We start from the raw sequence: 19,969 nt of genomic DNA on the forward strand, positions 1-19,969 counted from the left end.
TCTAAGTAAAAGTCAATGTCTCCTGAGGATGCTCCGTGCGAAACGTGCGTGTAGAGTAGGTACATTGCCGAAGATCTGTTCTTTTGATAATTTCTTTAATCATACACAGCGTACGGATTCTCCTGTTTTTCGCGGAGTTTCTATAGCAATTAAGCTTATTTTTTTATAGTACCTATATCATGGAATTCCGCTAAGTTTCACCTGCTTCTATCCAATGTTCTATTAATTACTAGTTTAAATTGTGTAAAAAAATACACTGTATTACTAGAGAGCCCCTAGTTTCTTATTTAAGCATTCCACGGCTTCTGTCTTTATCACAATCACAACTTCCATAAAGCGCACTGCGTACCTAACGTATTTATATTTATTTGCATTAAGGGATTTGTGGGATTTATGTATGGGGATTTGTAGTTTATACGAGGCACTGCTGCAGTTAATCAAAAGGCTTAAACAACGGATTTACATTTGTATCTATCGTGGGTTTTGATGAGTGGCTATAAATTGTAACAGGTACCTACCTACTACTCAACTACCTATTAGTTCCCATGGGATATTATATATAAAACTAGCTGGCCCGCGCAACTTCGTCTGTACCAAATCGGTTATTACCGGTTATAAAATCTTAAAAAAACCTAATACCAGTTTTATTTCCAAACTATGTGGACTACAGGGACCCTAGGGGATAAGTTAAATCGTTAGAAACGTTAAAAAGGCGAACGCGCACTTCATCCCACGTCTTATACAGAGCAACGGTAAGCGGACGGACGGCTCGCGGCATTTTTCGTTCTTTTAGGACTCGTAGTAACTGCTAAACGATAAAAATTTAAACTTGTGGATACTTAATTAATCTTGATTAGAAAAGCATTTATTTGGATAAGTATTTATATTATGATACCAATATCACCATCTTTCGATTGTACCCGTGTTTTGATAGATTATACAAAAAAGCGGTTATTGTAACTCAATTATAACAGTTAGATCACTTTAAATATGTAGTACATTATTTTTATGTACCATCAAGCAATCATTTTTCGCCAGGAAACGGTCATCGCCAGGAAAACTCCAAATCGGTATGACATTTTTAACAAACGGCGTTATATTTCAGCCAATTTACACAAAACGGTGATAAAATATATCATAAAACTTCCAAAAGTCACTCTTTTCATTTGTGAAAGCCGCATGAAAATCCGTACGATGTTTTTCGCGCCCGGATAGACAGATAGACACGGCGGGGGAACTTGGTTTTAAAATATGAAAAGATGTTAAGATTGAACAAAACGCGGGCAACAGCAAAGTAAAGGTGTAGGTGAAGTTAGCAGAGCATTTGCCAGCAGATCAAAAATAAAACGGAGTTCTCTTCGCATGCAGCTGAGTTCTAGAGTTCCTGATGATTTTTACGAATAGTTCTGGCGTTTTTACCCCCAAAAAAAGGGTGTCAAAAAATGATCTGCTAACTTCCGATAGCAGATCATTTTCGAGCAAATCAAAATTTGATGCTTGTTCTGGACGCATGCAGCTTAGATCTATAGTTCCTGATACTTTTTAATAATAGTTCTGTCGTAAATACTGAAAAAAAAATACTTAAAGAAAATAACCCTAAACATCCTATCGTACACAAAGACCTTTGAATAAAACATTTTTTAGACCCGTACTCTCTCGAAACTCTTTTCTTTCTCACACATCAGTATATAAACTATAATAAAAAAATATTAAAGTTCTTATAAATCAAGTTTCAGAGTCACCACAACAAACATGAAAATTTATTTTCTTAAATAATTACATAAAATAATACAAAACATTTGTTTTTGAAAACCCTACCTATTAAAGGGGTAAGAACTCTTTTGTTTCTGTTGAAGCATCACAACGCCTGAAACATAACATAAAACCAAGCCTCAAACACTGTTATTCGAGACTGCATATCAGACGTCAATATTTTCAATCCAAAAGAATTATATGAGGAATTATTTTTTTGAAAACCCATTAAACCTCACAGCTAAGAACTCTTAAATTTCTGATAGAACGCTACTTACACTATAACACGATAAAAATTCAAGCCTAGAACACACGTACTTTAGACTGCATATCACACTTCAATATTTTAATGTCTAAAAAATTAAATAACAGAAAGTATAATTTTTTTTGGCAACCCTATAGACCCGACAGCCTAGAACTCTTAAAATTCCGATAGATCACTACTAACACTAAAACATAATTAAAATTGAAGCCTAGAACACTCGTACTTTAGACTGCATATCACACGTCAACATTTTAATGTCTAAAAAATTAAATAACAGCAAGTATAATTTTTTTTGGCAACCCTATAGACCACACAGCCTAGAACTGTTTAATTACTGATAAAACACTTCTTACACTATAATACAATTAAAATTCAAGCCTAGAACACACGTACTTTAGACTGCATATCACACGTCAATATTTTAATATCGAATAAATTACATAACAGAAAGTTTAATTATTTTTGGCAACCCTATATTTCACACAGCCTAGAACTCTTTAATTTTTGATAAAACACTTCTAACACTAAAACATAATTAAAATTGAAACCTAGAACACTCGTACTTTAGACTGCATATCACACGTCAATATTTTAATATCGAAAAAATTACATAACAGAAAGTTTAATTATTTTTGGCAACCCTATATTCCACACAGCCTAGAACTCTTTTGTTTCCGATAGAACACTACTAACACTATAACATAATTAAAATTCAAGCCTAGAACACTCGTACTTTAGACTGCATATCACACGTCAATATTTTAATATCGAAAAAATTACATAACAGAAAGTTTAATTATTTTTGGCAACCCTATAGACCACACAGCCTAGAACTGTTTAATTACTGATAGAACACTTCTTACACTATAACACAATTAAAATTGAAGCCTAGAACACACATACTTTAGACTGCATATCACACGTCAATATTTTAATATCGAAAAAATTAAATAACAGAAAGTATAATTTTTTTTGGCAACCCTATAGACCACACAGCCTAGAACTCTTTAATTACTGATAGAACACTTCTTACACTATAACACAATTAAATTGAAGCCTAGAACACACATACTTTAGACTGCATATCACACGTCAATATTTTAATATCGAATAAATTACATAACAGAAAGTTTAATTATTTTTGGCAACCCGATATTCCACACAGCCTAGAACTCTTCAGTTTCCGATAGAACACTACTAACACTATAACATAATTAAAATTCAAGCCTAGAACACTCGTACTTTAGACTGCATATCACACGTCAATATTTTAATATCGAAAAATTAGATTACTTGATTTGAATTTTTTTTAAGAAACCCATCCTACAGCCTAGAACTCTTAAAATTCCGATAGATCACTACTAACACTAAAACATATTTAAAATTGAAGCCTAGAACACTCGTACTTTAGACTGCATATCATACGTCAATATTTTAATATCGATAAAATTACATAACAGAAAGTATAATTATTTTTGGCAACCCTATATACCACACAGCCTAGAACTCTTTTGTTTCCGATAGAACACTACTAACACTATATCATAATTAAAATTCAAGCCTAGAACACTCGTACTTTAGACTGCATATCATACGTCAATATTTTAATATCGAAAAATTAGATTACTTGATTTGAATTTTTTTTAAGAAACCCATCCTACAGCCTAGAACTCTTTAAATTCCGATAGATCACTACTAACACTAAAACATGAGTAAAATTCAAGCCTAGAACACTCGTAGTTTAGACTGCATATCACACGTCAATATTTTAATGTCTAAAAAATTAAATAAAAGAAAGTATAATTATTTTTGGCAACCCTATATTCCACACAGCCTAGAACTCTTTTGTTTCCGATAGAACACTACTAACACTATAACATAATTAAATTTCAAGCCTAGAACACTCGTACTTTAGACTGCATATCACACGTCAATATTTTAATATCGAAAAAATTACATAACAGAAAGTTTAATTATTTTTGGCAATCCTATATTCCACACAGCCTAGAACTCTTTTGTTTCCGATAGAATACTACTTACACTATAACATAATTAAAATTCAAGCCTAGAACACTCGTACTTTAGACTGCATATCACACGTCAATATTTTAATATCGAAAAAATTACATAACAGAAAGTTTAATTATTTTTGGCAATCCTATATTCCACACAGCCTAGAACTCTTTTGTTTCCGATAGAATACTACTTACACTATAACATAATTAAAATTCAAGCCTAGAACACTCGTACTTTAGACTGCATATCACACGTCAATATTTTAATATCGAAAAAATTACATAACAGAAAGTTTAATTATTTTTGGCAATCCTATATTCCACACAGCCTAGAACTCTTTTGTTTCCGATAGAATACTACTTACACTATAACATAATTAAAATTCAAGCCTAGAACACTCGTACTTTAGATTGCATATCACACGTCAATATTTTAATATCGAAAAATTAGATTACTTGATTTGAATTTTTTTTAAGAAACCCATCCTACAGCCTAGAACTCTTTAAATTCCGATAGATCACTACTAACACTAAATCATAAGTAAAATTCAAGCCTAGAACACTCGTACTTTAGACTGCATATCACACGTCAATATTTTAATATCGAAAAAATTACATATCAGAAAGTTTAATTTTTTTTGGCAACCCTATATTCCACACAGCCTAGAACTCTTTTGTTTCCGATAGAACACTACTAACACTATAACATAATTAAAATTCAAGCCTAGAACACTTGTACTTTAGACTGCATATCACACGTCAATATTTTAATATCTGTTATTTAATTTTTAGACATTAAAATATTGACGTGTGATATGCAGTCTAAAGTACGAGTGTTCTAGGCTTCAATTTTAATTATATTATAGTGTTAGTAGTGTTCTATCATAAACAAAAGAGTTCTAGGCTGTGTGGAATATAGGGTTGCCAAAAATAATTATACTTTCTGTTATGTAATTTTATCGATATTAAAATATTGGCGTGTGATATGCAGTCTAAAGTACGAGTGTTCTAGGCTTGAATTTTACTTATGATTTAGTGTTAGTAGTGATCTATCGGAATTTAAAGAGTTCTAGGCTGTAGGATGGGTTTCTTAAAAAAAATTCAAATCAAGTAATCTAATTTTTCGATATTAAAATATTGACGTGTGATATGCAGTCTAAAGTACGAGTGTTCTAGGCTTGAATTTTAGTTTTGTTATAGTGTTAGTAGTGTTCTATCGGAAACTGAAGAGTTCTAGGCTGTGTGGAATATCGGGTTGCCTAAAATAATTAAACTTTCTGTTATGTAATTTTTTCGATATTAAAATATTGACGTGTGATATGCAGTCTAAAGTATGTGTGTTCTAGGCTTCAATTTTAATTGTGTTATAGTGTAAGAAGTGTTCTATCAGTAATTAAAGAGTTCTAGGCTGTGTGGTCTATAGGGTTGCCAAAGAAAATTATACTTTCTGTTATTTAATTTTTTAGACATTAAAATATTGACGTGTGATATGCAGTCTAAAGTACGAGTGTTCTAGGCTTGAATTTTAATTATGTTATAGTGTAAGTAGTATTCTATCGGAAACAAAAGAGTTCTAGGCTGTGTGGAATATAGGATTGCCAAAAATAATTAAACTTTCTGTTATGTAATTTTTTCGATATTAAAATATTGACGTGTGATATGCAGTCTAAAGTACGAGTGTTCTAGGCTTGAATTTTACTTATGATTTAGTGTTAGTAGTGATCTATCGGAATTTAAAGAGTTCTAGGCTGTAGGATGGGTTTCTTAAAAAAAATACAAATCAAGTAATCTAATTTTTCGATATTAAAATATTGACGTGTGATATGCAGTCTAAAGTACGAGTGTTCTAGGCTTGAATTTTAATTATGTTATAGTGTTAGTAGTGTTCTATCGGAAACTGAAGAGTTCTAGGCTGTGTGGAATATCGGGTTGCCAAAAATAATTAAACTTTCTGTTATGTAATTTATTCGATATTAAAATATTGATGTGTGATATGCAGTCTAAAGTACGAGTGTTCTAGGCGTCAATTTTAATTATGTTTTAGTGTTAGTAGTGTTTTATCCAAAATTAAAGAGTTCTAGGCTGTGTGAAATATAGGGTTGCCAAATATAATTAAACTTTCTGTTATGTAATTTATTCGATATTAAAATATTGACGTGTGATATGCAGTCTAAACTACGAGTGTTCTAGGCTTGAATTTTACTTATGTTTTAGTGTTAGTAGTGATCTATCGGAATTTAAAGAATTCTAGGCTGTAGGATGGGTTTCTTAAAAAAAATTCAAATCAAGTAATCTAATTTTTCGATATTAAAATATTGACGTGTGATATGCAGTCTAAAGTACGAGTGTTCTAGGCTTCAATTTTAATTATGTTATAGTGTTTGTAGTGTTCTATCGGAAACTGAAGAGTTCTAGATTGTGTTGAATATCGGGTTGCCAAAAATAATTAAACTTTCTGTTATGTAATTTTTTCGATATTAAAATATTGACGTGTGATATGCAGTCTAAAATACGAGTGTTCTAGGCTTCAATTTTAATTATGTTTCAGTGTTAGTAGTGATCTATTGGAATTTAAAGAGTTCTAGGCTGTAGGATGGGTTTCTTAAAAATAATACAAATCAAGTAATCAAATTTTTCGATATTAAAATATTGACGTGTGATATGCAGTCTAAAGTACGAGTGTTCTAGGCTTGCATTTTAATTATGTTATAGTGTTAGTAGTGTTCTATCGGAAACAAAAGAGTTCTAGGCTGTGTGGAATATAGGGTTGCCAAAAATAATTAAACTTTCTGTTATGTAATTTAATCGATATTAAAATATTGACGTGTGATATGCAGTCTAAAGTACGTGTGTTCTAGGCTTGAATTTTAATTGTATTACAGTGTAAGAAGTGTTTTATCAGTAATTAAACAGTTCTAGGCTGTGTGGTCTATAGGGTTGCCAAAAAAAATTATACTTTCTGTTATTTAATTTTTTAGACATTAAAATGTTGACGTGTGATATGCAGTCTAAAGTACGAGTGTTCTAGGCTTCAATTTTAATTATGTTTTAGTGTTAGTAGTGTTTTATCAAAAATTAAAGAGTTCTAGGCTGTGTGAAATATAGGGTTGCCAAAAATAATTAAACTTTCTGTTATGTAATTTATTCGATATTAAAATATTGACGTGTGATATGCAGTCTAAAGTACGTGTGTTCTAGGCTTGAATTTTAATTGTATTATAGTGTAAGAAGTGTTTTATCAGTAATTAAACAGTTCTAGGCTGTGTGGTCTATAGGGTTGCCAAAAAAAATTATACTTTCTGTTATTTAATTTTTTAGACATTAAAATGTTGACGTGTGATATGCAGTCTAAAGTACGAGTGTTCTAGGCTTCAATTTTAATTATGTTTTAGTGTTAGTAGTGATCTATCGGAATTTTAAGAGTTCTAGGCTGTCGGGTCTATAGGGTTGCCAAAAAAAATTATACTTTCTGTTATTTAATTTTTTAGACATTAAAATATTGAAGTGTGATATGCAGTCTAAAGTACGTGTGTTCTAGGCTTGAATTTTTATCGTGTTATAGTGTAAGTAGCGTTCTATCAGAAATTTATGAGTTCATAGCTGTGAGGTTTAATGGGTTTTCAAAAAAATAATTCCTCATATAATTCTTTTGGATTGAAAATATTGACGTCTGATATGCAGTCTCGAATAACAGTGTTTGAGGCTTGGTTTTATGTTATGTTTCAGGCGTTATGATGCTTCAACAGAAACAAAAGAGTTCTTACCCCTTTAATAGGTAGGGTTTTCAAAAACAAATGTTTTGTATTATTTTATGTAATTATTTAAGAAAATAAATTTTCATGTTTGTTGTGGTGACTCTGAAACTTGATTTATAAGAACTTTAATATTTTTTTATTATAGTTTATATACTGATGTGTGAGAAAGAAAAGAGTTTCGAGAGAGTACGGGTCTAAAAAATGTTTTATTCAAAGGTCTTTGTGTACGATAGGATGTTTAGGGTTATTTTCTTTAAGTATTTTTTTTTCAGTATTTACGACAGAACTATTATTAAAAAGTATCAGGAACTATAGATCTAAGCTGCATGCGTCCAGAACAAGCATCAAATTTTGATTTGCTCGAAAATGATCTGCTATCGGAAGTTAGCAGATCATTTTTTGACACCCTTTTTTTGGGGGTAAAAACGCCAGAACTATTCGTAAAAATCATCAGGAACTCTAGAACTCAGCTGCATGCGAAGAGAACTCCGTTTTATTTTTGATCTGCTGGCAAATGCTCTGCTAACTTCACCTACACAAAGTAAAGCAAGTATTTGTCACACATAAATCAATTGATGAAGTATGGAAACAGTTGCATCGCTATCTTTACTTAGTGTTATTAAAGCTGAACATTTGTATGTATGTAGTTCATATAGAAATGTTGAAATGTTTATCGAGAAATGTTGAGGGTATTACGGTGCTACCCATAGTTGATGTGGGTGAAGCCGCGGGGCACAGTTATTCCGAAATAAGTAAACTTCTGTAGGTTGAGGTAAATATTAAAAAAGAATGACAACCTTTTCTGTAAGTATAATTTTTTTTTAGAAATCCCTATCATTACAAAGAAACGTTCGGTTGAATCATTATCTAAATAAACACCTGTTTATTCCTTTCCATCCAACGTACGGAAAGCTAAGGCTGAATTTCAGTTGTCTATTTAGTTTGCTCAAAGCACGTAAAACTTAAAACTTTACTAATGCTTGTTTTTAAATATTATCATATTCATAAAATCTTATATTTGACACATCATCTTTTCATATGCATGAGATATTAAAATATTTAATGTTAAAACCAATACCCGGGTTTTGTAGCCTTAAAAAAACTTGTATAAATTGCTTGCGCCGCTCCGTCTCGTCCCATAAATTTTAATCCAACACGAAGGAATATGGATAGTACAAATTTGGACATGTCCTCTGAAACTAGATTTGTCTACGTGCATTCAACGGATGTTGGGGCGAGTAAAATATAGTACCTTGGATAGCGAAAAAACGTGTTTGAGCTGACCACGTATTTTTCTAATCATCAACCTAGAGTCTCCTATCAATAATATACGAGATATGATGTATAAAAAAAGTGATTTTAAAAATAATTTTCACGAATAAGAAGCCGGTGTTTAGCTTCTTAGTGGCGTAGTTCAAAGGGCAATGGAAGCAACGAAGTATCTTATTTTATGCAAGGAGTGCAAACTATTTTATTTTTTATTAAATATTATACAAAAAACCTTCAGTAAATAACAAAATCCAGGCACTGCTAGATTTTGTATGGGCCTGCATATCTAGTTCATTATCGATCAAAGCCTTGGAGCGTGCACTCACGGCCGAAGAAAAAATATAGTTTGATAAAGTTACACGTGTTCTAGAATAAAACTGGGTTTATAGAAAACAAGATAAAGTAATCTCCGACATCCTACACAAATTTATTTAGGATGTTTATGATATGTACCTACATATCTACGAGTACATCTTATTGCAATAATTAACACTTATTATCTATTCTCCTTTGGGTTCAATGGTTCATGTGATCAATCCTTTATGTATTGATTTACTATATACCTACTGTCTTGTGGACGACGAATTATCATGATTATCGACCAATTACGAGGCTACTACAGGGCACGGGTCTTCTCTCAGAATGACATGGGTTTAGGCTATAGTTTATCACGCTGGCCCACTGCACATTGGTAGACTTCACACGCGTTTTGAAAACAATCTAGCGAATTCTTAGACTTGCAGGGTCTCCTCACGATGTTTTCCTTCACCGTTTTATTATAATTACTTTTATGGACACGTAACTTAGACAAGTTAGAGATGTGTGAGGTATTCGTTACTTGTCCCACACACTCCACTTGCCCTTACGCATCTCGCCCCGTTCTCTAAGACCCTACGCATCTCATCTTATTCGCACCTAGACCTTTCCGCAGTTCGTCCCATTTGCAGCTTGCATTAGCCCCTTTATTACATAGCTTGGTTCTCAGCTGTTAATATGGGCTTTTCCAAATTTTTTGTGAAAAAATTTCATCGGGCGAAGGAGAGAGCTATGCTATGCTAGTAGTATCTCTACGTGATCAAATATGAAACGAGGAGATCCGTTGAAGAACTAGAGATACCGACATAGCTCAGCAAGTCGCGAAGCTGAAGTGCAGGAGTGGACGTTGGGTTCTTAAGGTGCTGGAATGGCGACCCCGCACCGGTAAATGCAGCGTAGGTCGGCCCCCAACGCGATGGACAGATGACATCAGGCTAGTCGCTGGGAGCCGCTGGAGGTAAGCGGCTCAGGACCGTGGATTGTGGAACTCCCTACAAAAGACCTATGTCCAGCTGTGGACGTCTATTGGTTGAAATGATGATGATGATGATGATGATTTGCAAAATAAGATGTTACCTACATCTCCATTTAACGAATGCCTCTGTAAATCCCGTCAAAATCGCTTTAGCCGTTCTCTAGAATGTGTGACATCACCAAGTAATAAAGGCACAACTTTTAAAGGAAAATTTTGCTTATTAGAAATTGGACCTTGATGGGGTCGCAGGCAACCACTATATTGTGAAACAAAGGCGATTCAAATCGTTGGTTTTCAAAAACTTACAGCTCGCTCAGCGTTCGCGTTAAAAATTCCTTTTATTTCATTGAATGAAAAGCGAAGGAAACAGTTGTATTACTTTGCAAAGAACAAAGCGATAAAGGCGAAGATTTTTGTCTACGCTCTACAGGGTTTCGCTTGAATGTCGTTTGACCTTATTACTAAATTAAAGATGCTATCACGCATAGTCTTGATTGTCATCTTGTATTTCCCGTAAAACCCGTTTGTTGGTAACACAACCACAGATACCAACGTCCAACCAGTCCAACACCAAAAGTGGCAGAATACATTATTCACACAATCTCTAAATCACAGGAACTATTGAAATATTTTATACAAAAAAACGCTGCAGTCGCAGTTGCTGAAAATAAAATCCGATTCGCGCCAAATTTGGTATGCGAACAAGAGTTCGTTTTTTACTGTGCCTAATAATATTAAGTTCCAGCTAGATTTTACGAAAATTCTACTTTAATCTAATTTAGAAAACTTCATTCAGTTTTTTTGTTTTAAAACAATGAAATACCTTTGGCCTTTTAAAAAGCTTTCGATGAAAGTTTTAACTGGATATTTTTTTCGCAACAACTATTAAGCTCAACATCGCAAATATGAAAGTAAATTCTTTCTTGGTTCATGGCGTCCGCTTATATGTATTAACGATAATCCAACCCTGATGATAGCAGATTAAAAGATTCTCAGTTGTCTTATTTTTTAAAAGATACCTAGATAATGTAATTTAATTGATAAAAAATAACATACCTGTGTTTGTCTTTCGTTGTCCTATTGTAAATGTAATTTAAGCATGTTTCTACACAAATCTTAGATTTTTTTGTACCCGAAAGGCTCCGAAAGTACTAGACTTTATTAAAACACCAGCTGACCCACGCAACTTCGTCTGCATAAAATCGGTTATTATCTGTTTTAATATCTTAAAAAAAACTAAAAACCTAATTGCAGCGCCACCTAACGGGTCCAGTTTTATTTCCAAACTACTTAATACGCGGCCGGGCGGCCCTCTGCATTTTTCTTGATTTTAGCGTTTCTATATTCGTCGTAACTTCTAAACTAATTTGAAGAATTTGCAGGTACATAATCAATTTTAATTATAAAACTATTTATTAAATTAGAATGCCACCTCAATAAAGTAAAAAAAAATACGTTACGTTAGAATAAACGTTAGAAATAATAGAAATAATCCCAAAAAAACAATAGTGTTCGTTCGGGATGGACGATAAAAGTTTTAGTCTATTTTACTACATACCTACCTCCGCCGGTAATTACTTAACCGATTATAATAATTTTTTTTTCACTGGGAAGGTTTTATTATTTGGTTGATTATGCTCACATTTTGTGAAGATATGGTCAAAATTGTTGGAGATAGAGGACTAAACCCCTCAGCGTACGGAGAGCGAAACTCTCACTTAATACGTAATAAGCGCATATAAAAATGCCAGGTGAATAAGGGCGTGCCCGATAAGCACCTAAAAAAAAAAGTTTCCCACCCATCCATTAACAGACTTACTCGTAAGAAAACTTTGATTGCCTTGCGCTCTCAACTTACATTTGATGTTTCTACTGCCATGGAGATTGAAGCGCCGATAAGTACCTAATTTATACCTGCATACCTTAGATGATTATAAAATTGCATTGATTTCTTTACCATCTACACTAAAACTTAATAGTGTGTTTGTATGTCTGGAACTGTCAAACCGAATGAAATAATCTGCGCTTGATAAACTTTTTTTAGGATATTGTAGATTATGCAGCACTATGCTGCGATCAGTTGACGCGGGTGAAACCACAGGACAAAGCTAATATTAAACAAATATGAACAAGTTTCTCACGTATTGTGAACGATGAAACGAGTATGATATGACCCTATATACTATAAAGCCAAGTAAATTGCCGTACAGCTATAATTTTGTCAGCTCCTCTATAAACATTATTAATTAATAAACATATTCGGTATACGTTAACATTCTCTAAGACTCACCACACTATACAGTGTTTTTAAATGATAATGCAGAAAGATTATTGCAGATAAACTGTTTTAGGAACTATAATGTTCCCATTTATTACTTATTTTTGTGGAAACCGTGTTGGCTTAGTAAAATTGCTCTTGACCGTTCATTATCATTTAAATAACATTCACCACACGTTTATGTCAAGGGAATCTTCAGAGGTATTCTGAAACGTGCCAGTACCTGCATACAGCGAGATGAAGGCGTTATTGAAATTCGTTTCATTACTCTTCAATTTTTATAAAATTACGCGATATTGAATTTTACCCACATTTCTGCTGACCCAATTTGTTCCTCTGTTACATTTCTACGATCCTTACACGTGTCAATCAGCATTAAATGCTGTTGCCCGCGACTTGTTCTGCGTTTGATTTTTTTTTGATGTGGCATTCAATTTAGTTGTGTTCCAAAAAAATTCTAGTATTAAGTAAAGCTAAGCCTTAAATGAGGGGTTTGCTGCTGTCCGCTGAGGAGTTCTGTCCTCTATCTCCAAACACATTCATCAGATCTTCACAAAGATTAGGCAAAATTAAACAAATATTACAACCTCTATAGAACAAAAAAAAATATTTACATCGGTTATAATTTGTCGTGAAAGCGTAACAAACAAACTTACGTAGGGATTTTATATTAAACTAGCTGTTGCCCGCGACTTCGTCTGCGTTTGATTTTGTTTTTGGTGTGGAATTCAATTTAGTTGTAGTTCTAAAAAAATTAAAGTATTCAGTATCGCTAAGCCTTAAGTGAGGGGTTCGCAGCTGTCCGCCGTCAATGCACCTACCAAGTACCTAAATGCACCAAGTACCTAAATGCACCTGGGAATAACATTGAGTTAGAGGGTACCTACTCATATTATCGCACACTCCATAATAAGTAAAAAAACGATACGCGGGTTAAAAAAATTAAACTCTTTTAGGAATGTGCAAATGAAGCCCTTTGATATCTCCCTCTTGACCGAATAACCCTGCAGTAAAATGGGGACGTCCCTATTTCGGACTACTTTGAAATTTTATTCATTTGCAAAAAAGATACAAGAGCAATATTTATAACTATTCCAATTTCAAGGTGATAACATTCAATGAAATACGACAGTGACGACGTTCTCAAGATTAGCAATTTCGAAGTGAGAGAAAAAGAGAGAAGAAAGAGGCACTTGAGAGCTACTGCGGCTTTTCAGCCAACTCACAGCAATCGAAAAAAGTCGAAAGGCGACGGATGTTTATCATTTGTGCGGAAGTTTTTAAAATTCTATTACTTATTAAATATGATATACTAATTCCTCTGACTTAAGTCATTTTACGGGCTTTCAATAATTTTTTCTCTTCCCCTGATAAAAAATTTAATAAAATACTAAATGTAGGACGGTTACATTATAAGTATTCAACCCCCAATTTCAACCTCTTAGGGTTGGAATTTCAAAATATCCTTTCTTACTGGATACCTACCTACACTTTATAATGAAAAACCCTTCAAAATTCCAGCGGTTTAGGCTGTGCGTTGATTTTTCAGTCGTATTTCATGCCTACTTTAACATTCACGGGGGAAGAATTTCCAAAAACTATGGTACATACATTTCGTTTATGTAACTTGAAAAATGACAGACTTTTATACAAAATTTAAGCCCCTATTCAATCCCGTTGGGGGTAGGTTTTCATTAAATCCGTTCTTAGTGTGTGGTTACATCACAACAGAAACCTACTGTGAAAAGTCCGAGTGTAAACCCTATCGGTTTAGGCTGTGCATTGATTAAGAGTCAGTCAGGACCTGGAATTGTATTTTAATAGATATATATATTATTAAAAACGTAACACAGTATCAGCCATTATCAAATTATTCTGCTCAGTCAGCCTTTTGCCCAACTGAAACCTTTGTTAAACAAACCACGTAACCTTAATTTAAGGACACCCACACTGCGGCGATGTGTTGGCAGCGCCCATGTTACAAAGACGAACCTATTGACATCATGTTTATTGTCGCCTGGGGAGTGAAACAGTGCAACGATGTTACCGACGGGCGGGTGTTGCGTCATTGCTCGTTAGCCTACTCCACGGGGAAACTGTAGCGCGAATGTGTGAGGTTGTTCATTGATCGTTGAAATATAATATTGGTTGATCGTTATTGGTAAATGCGTTTTTTATTTGGTCTATATAATGAAGCCAGTGCCGTACCGTGTAATGACGGGTGATGACGGCAGGACATAGTTTATCTATTTTTATTTATTTATTTATTAAGGTTTAATAGTGATTTTTACATAGCTTTGTAATATACATACAATAGTGTATGTAAAATTATACAAAAGTAAACACACGACATTGCATTTTCCGCAAAGATCACTAAAATAATAATTGTATAACAAGTGGATTTCTGGAATTCTTACATAAAATATTACTACAAAAAATCACATGTTTTTTAAGATATATCTATATTTATAAAAGAAAGTTGTGTTAGTTACACCATTTATAACTCAAGAATGGCTGAACCAATTTTTATGATATTTGTTTGGATTTCCCCTAGACCGGAATAGGATAATAAGTATTAAAATATAACATTCATAAAAAAAAGGATTCGCGGTACAAAGTTCGCTGGGACAGCTAGTTTATAATATAAATAGAAAGTATGTTCCTAACAAAATTCCTAAATTAAACTTCCTATAAATATTATTATAATTAATTTTGTGAATTGTCATAATAAAAATAATATTAAAATAAACAATAAAATTTGAATCTTGAGTATGAAAAATCATAAGACTTTTGATCACTAATTTACAAAGATGTAAGGCAGTTGTCACCATCCTTCCTATTCCCGTGGGTGTCGTACCTACTAGGCGACTAAGGAAATATAACGGAGAATAGGCAGTGTTATTTGTGTTACTACCATCTTCGATCACCAACCCGACTGCCCAAAGTGAGAATTATGGGATCTCCCGTTGGGAGAGGCCTTTAGTCCAACATTGACTGTTATAGGCTTTAGATGATGGTAAGACAATAATAAAAATAATGCACAAAGTTTAGCTGATATACCTACTAATACCATGTAACACTAGTTGAAAGACACACAAACTGCGATTTTGTTGTGTGTTAGTAGCACCCACGTTACAAAGACTAACCGATAGGCATCATGTTTATTGTCGCCTAGGGAGATAAACACTTCAATGTTACCAACGAGCGGTGTTGCGGTCATCGTTCATAAGCCTTACTCCATATGGACACTGTAGTACGAATCTGCTAGGATTGTTATTAATAAATAATTATATGACGACAATACACACATCGCCATCTAGCCCCAATAAAATAATAAGTTATCGCGTTAGGTATATCGCAGTTAATGCGAAAGTTTGTAAGGATGGATGGATGGATGTAAATTATGATGTTTCATACTCTTCCACGCTGAGACTATTAGACTAAAATTTGGAAAGGAGATAGATTTTACCTTGGATTATTATTATATATGGTTACTTATTATCCCGGTAAAAAGAACGCTTCCTGTGGGATTCATGAAAAAACAAATAATCGCGGAGGAAGCCGCGGTCTACAGCTAGTATATTATACAACTAGCCGCGTTCTTCTTCCAAATCCCGTTGGAAACGTTTATTTACTGCGCTAAAAAGTAGCCTACTCTCCGTTCTTTAATCTAACTATGCCAAAAATCATGTTTATTGGCTGCTTAGTTAGAGCTTTAATGAAGGACAAACAAACAAACAAATAATCCTATCAACTAACTCTATGCCACAAATCATATTTATTGGCTGCTTAGTTAGAGCGTGAATGAAGGACAAACAAACAAACAAATAATCCTATCAACTAACTCTATGCCACAAATCATATTTATTGACTGCTTATTTAGGGCATGAACGTAAAACAAAGAAACAAACACGCTTTCGCATTTATAATATAAGTTAGATTCGTCATGGATCGCTATCGGTAAATTCGTATAGTATTTAGTCTCAATACCAAAATATAGTTTATAAATGGCCTAAATCGGTTGTTACAGAACGAAACAAAAATGTGTATGTGTATTAATGTACACACATAAAAAGTGAAACTTTAAGTCATTTTTTTATGTTTTCTAGATTAACAGTCGTGTTAATTAATTATTGCTATTTTAAAGATTTACACTCACTGATATTTACAAACAAAAACTCAGTATAACCGGAAATAACTTTAAAAAAAAATACCATACTGGTATGTAAACCAATACGTGGGTCTGCCACGTGTTGAATGATTGACAATTAAATATGGCGCATATCGGAAAAATGTGACTTAGGAATGAAGATGGCGCGTAACAGAAAAACGTTACAAGATAGCGCTTAACAGACAAACATTACAAGATGGCGCGTAACAGGAAAACGTTACTTCAATAAAGGTGGCAATTGGTCTGGCTCGAGGCTTCGGCTGTGGATAGTTACCACTCTACCAACAAAGACATGCCAAGCGATTTAGTGTTCCGGCACGATGACGTACAAACCGCTTACAGGTTAGCCATTTATTAACGATCCAAATTGTAAAGCATATTTGAACATAAAAAAAGTTCGAATCTAGTTGTTTCACCAATGAAACCATACGTTTTAAAGGTAAGATAACTTATTATCTTAATTCGCGGTCCAAATATTGAAGCATCTTAGAATTCCCAATGCAATTAGAATTAGTTGGTCGAGAAAGGATAGGTACTTGTTAAGGCTGGGAAATCGACGGTATTAGATTACACCATGATCTTCTGACAGAATAATAATGACTTCGCTTTTATTATATTTAATGTTAAACAATGCCTTATGCCATTGAATATAGCCGTTCATAACAATGTATACCATAATATGAGCTTGTTTGTTAGGTATCATTTTCCCAACGTTTTCCCAATCCGATATACAAGGCCCTATATTTACCTACAAGAATTATTATGTCTCCTGTGAGTTGTTGTTAAATTGTTTGTGTGGTGATTATCTGTTCACATTATCCATCCTCAGTCTATTAATGGCACGTTGCTGGGCACAAGCTTTTTCTCTTATAGGAAAGAGAGTTATAAGCACAAATTATATAACTTGATCTTCGAAAACACATTGTGGAATTAAAATGACTTTGATTTTAAAGCAGACTAATTTTGTTTATTGTTATAATTTTGATTTTTCACACACGTTTTTTGTTAATTCGTTACTCGGTATATCAAGTTTGTTGGCGAAATGGTTTCTGAAATTTAGTGATTAGTCAATTAGCTTGTCAGTCAGTGAGTGTTTTCCTTTTATTTACGTAATAGTCCAAGAGCCCGTGACTGCCAGACCTTCCTTTTATAATATAAGCTGAAAGTTTTTCTATGTATACCTTTAGTAAAGGTAAGAACGATCCCCACCCATTATACCTGGGTAGTGGTGGCTTTGGCAGGTAACAGGTAATAAAGGTGTATAAAATTCCATCTTAAATTTATTAATTTATAAAACTTATTTTTTATATATATCTGTTTGTAACAATATCACAACTTACGTCATTCATTACCAGACGCTTAATACGGTTCCAACCCTTCGCCAGACACCCCTAAACTATAATATTTTGTAATTTTACTTACGTTATTTTTTAAAAGCTGAATTTTATATATGTTTTTTGGGGAACTATAAAAAGATGTTTCTTTAGTAGCCAGACACATTCGAGGGTTCTATCATCCTGCCAGACGCATTGGAGTGCATAGAAAATGTGAGAGCGCGGTGCTTATGTACTAACTGGTGCGAGTGAGACAGGCCGTTCGGTTTATTGCGATCTTTTACTGCGCATCAGCTGTCGTTTACTCTGTATTATTCAGTGAACAGTTATATAGTCGTAGTAATAGTAAACATTGTAATATTAAACTGTGTTATTTGGTTGATAAATGTGATCCAGTTTTAATAAATAAATAAATTTTTTATCATGAGTGACGAAAACGTAGAAGAAGTTTGTTTTGTCTGTAAAAAAAGTGGTGAAGATCTAGTAATATTTTCGGAAGAGACTTTTAAAAAATGTCAAACTATTTTAAAATTAAGAAAAATACATAACCTCAAGTATAAAAACATTATTTTACCTGGTGAATATATAGATAATCGTTATCACCGGTCATGTTATAAAGCATTTACAGGTCTCATGAAAAAATACTTCAGTAATGAACCTGTAATGAACCTGTATTGTGTACCATGCATGTAAAATAAACGATGCAGCAAATATTGTAATACGAACTGTTGATACTGACATTGCTGCTATAATGCTAGGTCATATGCATCATTTAAATGATGGATTGCATGTTTGGAGGCTTATAGGCACTGGAAATAATCTAAGATATGTGGACCTAACTAAAATACACGAACAACTGGGAGAATCTATTTGTAAAAGCTTGCCTGGATTACATGCAATCACAGGATGTGATTACAACCCTGCATTTTTTAGACGAGCAAAATCAAAACCGTTTAAAATATTGAAAAACTATGTGGAATTCCAGGAAGCCTTAATGTATTTTGGACACAGCGAAATCATGGAAGATAACAATAAACAACACGAGATCTTTAATGTTATTCAAAGTCTTTTATGCTACCTATACAATGTTGGTAATTTAAACGACGTTGATGCTGCTAGGCTGCAAATTTTTATCGATTCTTACACAGTCTCTGATGTAAACGAAGCTTTTAATAACAAAAAACTACGGAATTTTGATGCCAGTTGCTTACCACCTTGCAAAAGTAAGCTATTTCAGCAATTTCTGCGCGCGAATTATATATGTTCTATATGGAACAATGCTCACTTGAAAATTCCAACAGCATACTAACCAGTAAATTATGGTTGGATTCTGGAAAAAAATCAATACTATTTTAAATGGTTTGAGGGGGATCAGTTACCGAATTATGTTAGTGAATCTTTACAACAAATGTCAGGTATGTAATAATTGGATGAGAATATATAACACGAATTTATGACAGCTTATAATTAACTAGGATCATTTTATTATTACAGAAACGAACGAAGGTGATATTGACAACGATCAATGCGAGGACTGGAGTAGCGAAGACGAAAATGGAAATATCGACGACAACGATGAAAATTATTAAATAATGCATTTGATTGTAAAGAATTTGATAATTGATTTAAAAATCATTGAATATTTGTTTGAAATAAAATTATTTTTTTTTAATGTTTGCTTTTCAAAAGAATTATGAATAAATATAATAAACTTCATAAGACGTATGAAAATCTAAATTTAGTGATTTTTTCGGATTATATTTTCTTATAAAATTATACTTTAATGCAAATTGTTTTAGAAATTTATAATAAATTTATTAAATTGAATTTCTTGATAAA

At 33.2% G+C, this 19,969-nt stretch overlaps 2 protein-coding genes and 1 pseudogene across 2 annotated transcripts in view; all 3 read left to right on the plus strand.

Annotated features, from left to right (window-relative positions):
- LOC120636338 (neuronal calcium sensor 2) overlaps positions 1-19,969 on the plus strand; it is a 130,789-nt gene that overhangs the window by 54,804 nt on the left and 56,016 nt on the right. The window lies entirely within an intron of this gene.
- Positions 1-19,969, plus strand: part of LOC120636339 (neurocalcin homolog) — a 131,820-nt gene that overhangs the window by 44,946 nt on the left and 66,905 nt on the right. The gene's annotated exons all lie outside the window — the stretch shown is intronic.
- On the plus strand, positions 18,829-19,741 carry LOC120636337 (annotated as a pseudogene).

The sequence above is a fragment of the Pararge aegeria genome, chromosome Z (assembly GCF_905163445.1).
Source record: "Pararge aegeria chromosome Z, ilParAegt1.1, whole genome shotgun sequence".
NCBI lineage: Eukaryota > Metazoa > Arthropoda > Insecta > Lepidoptera > Nymphalidae > Pararge > Pararge aegeria.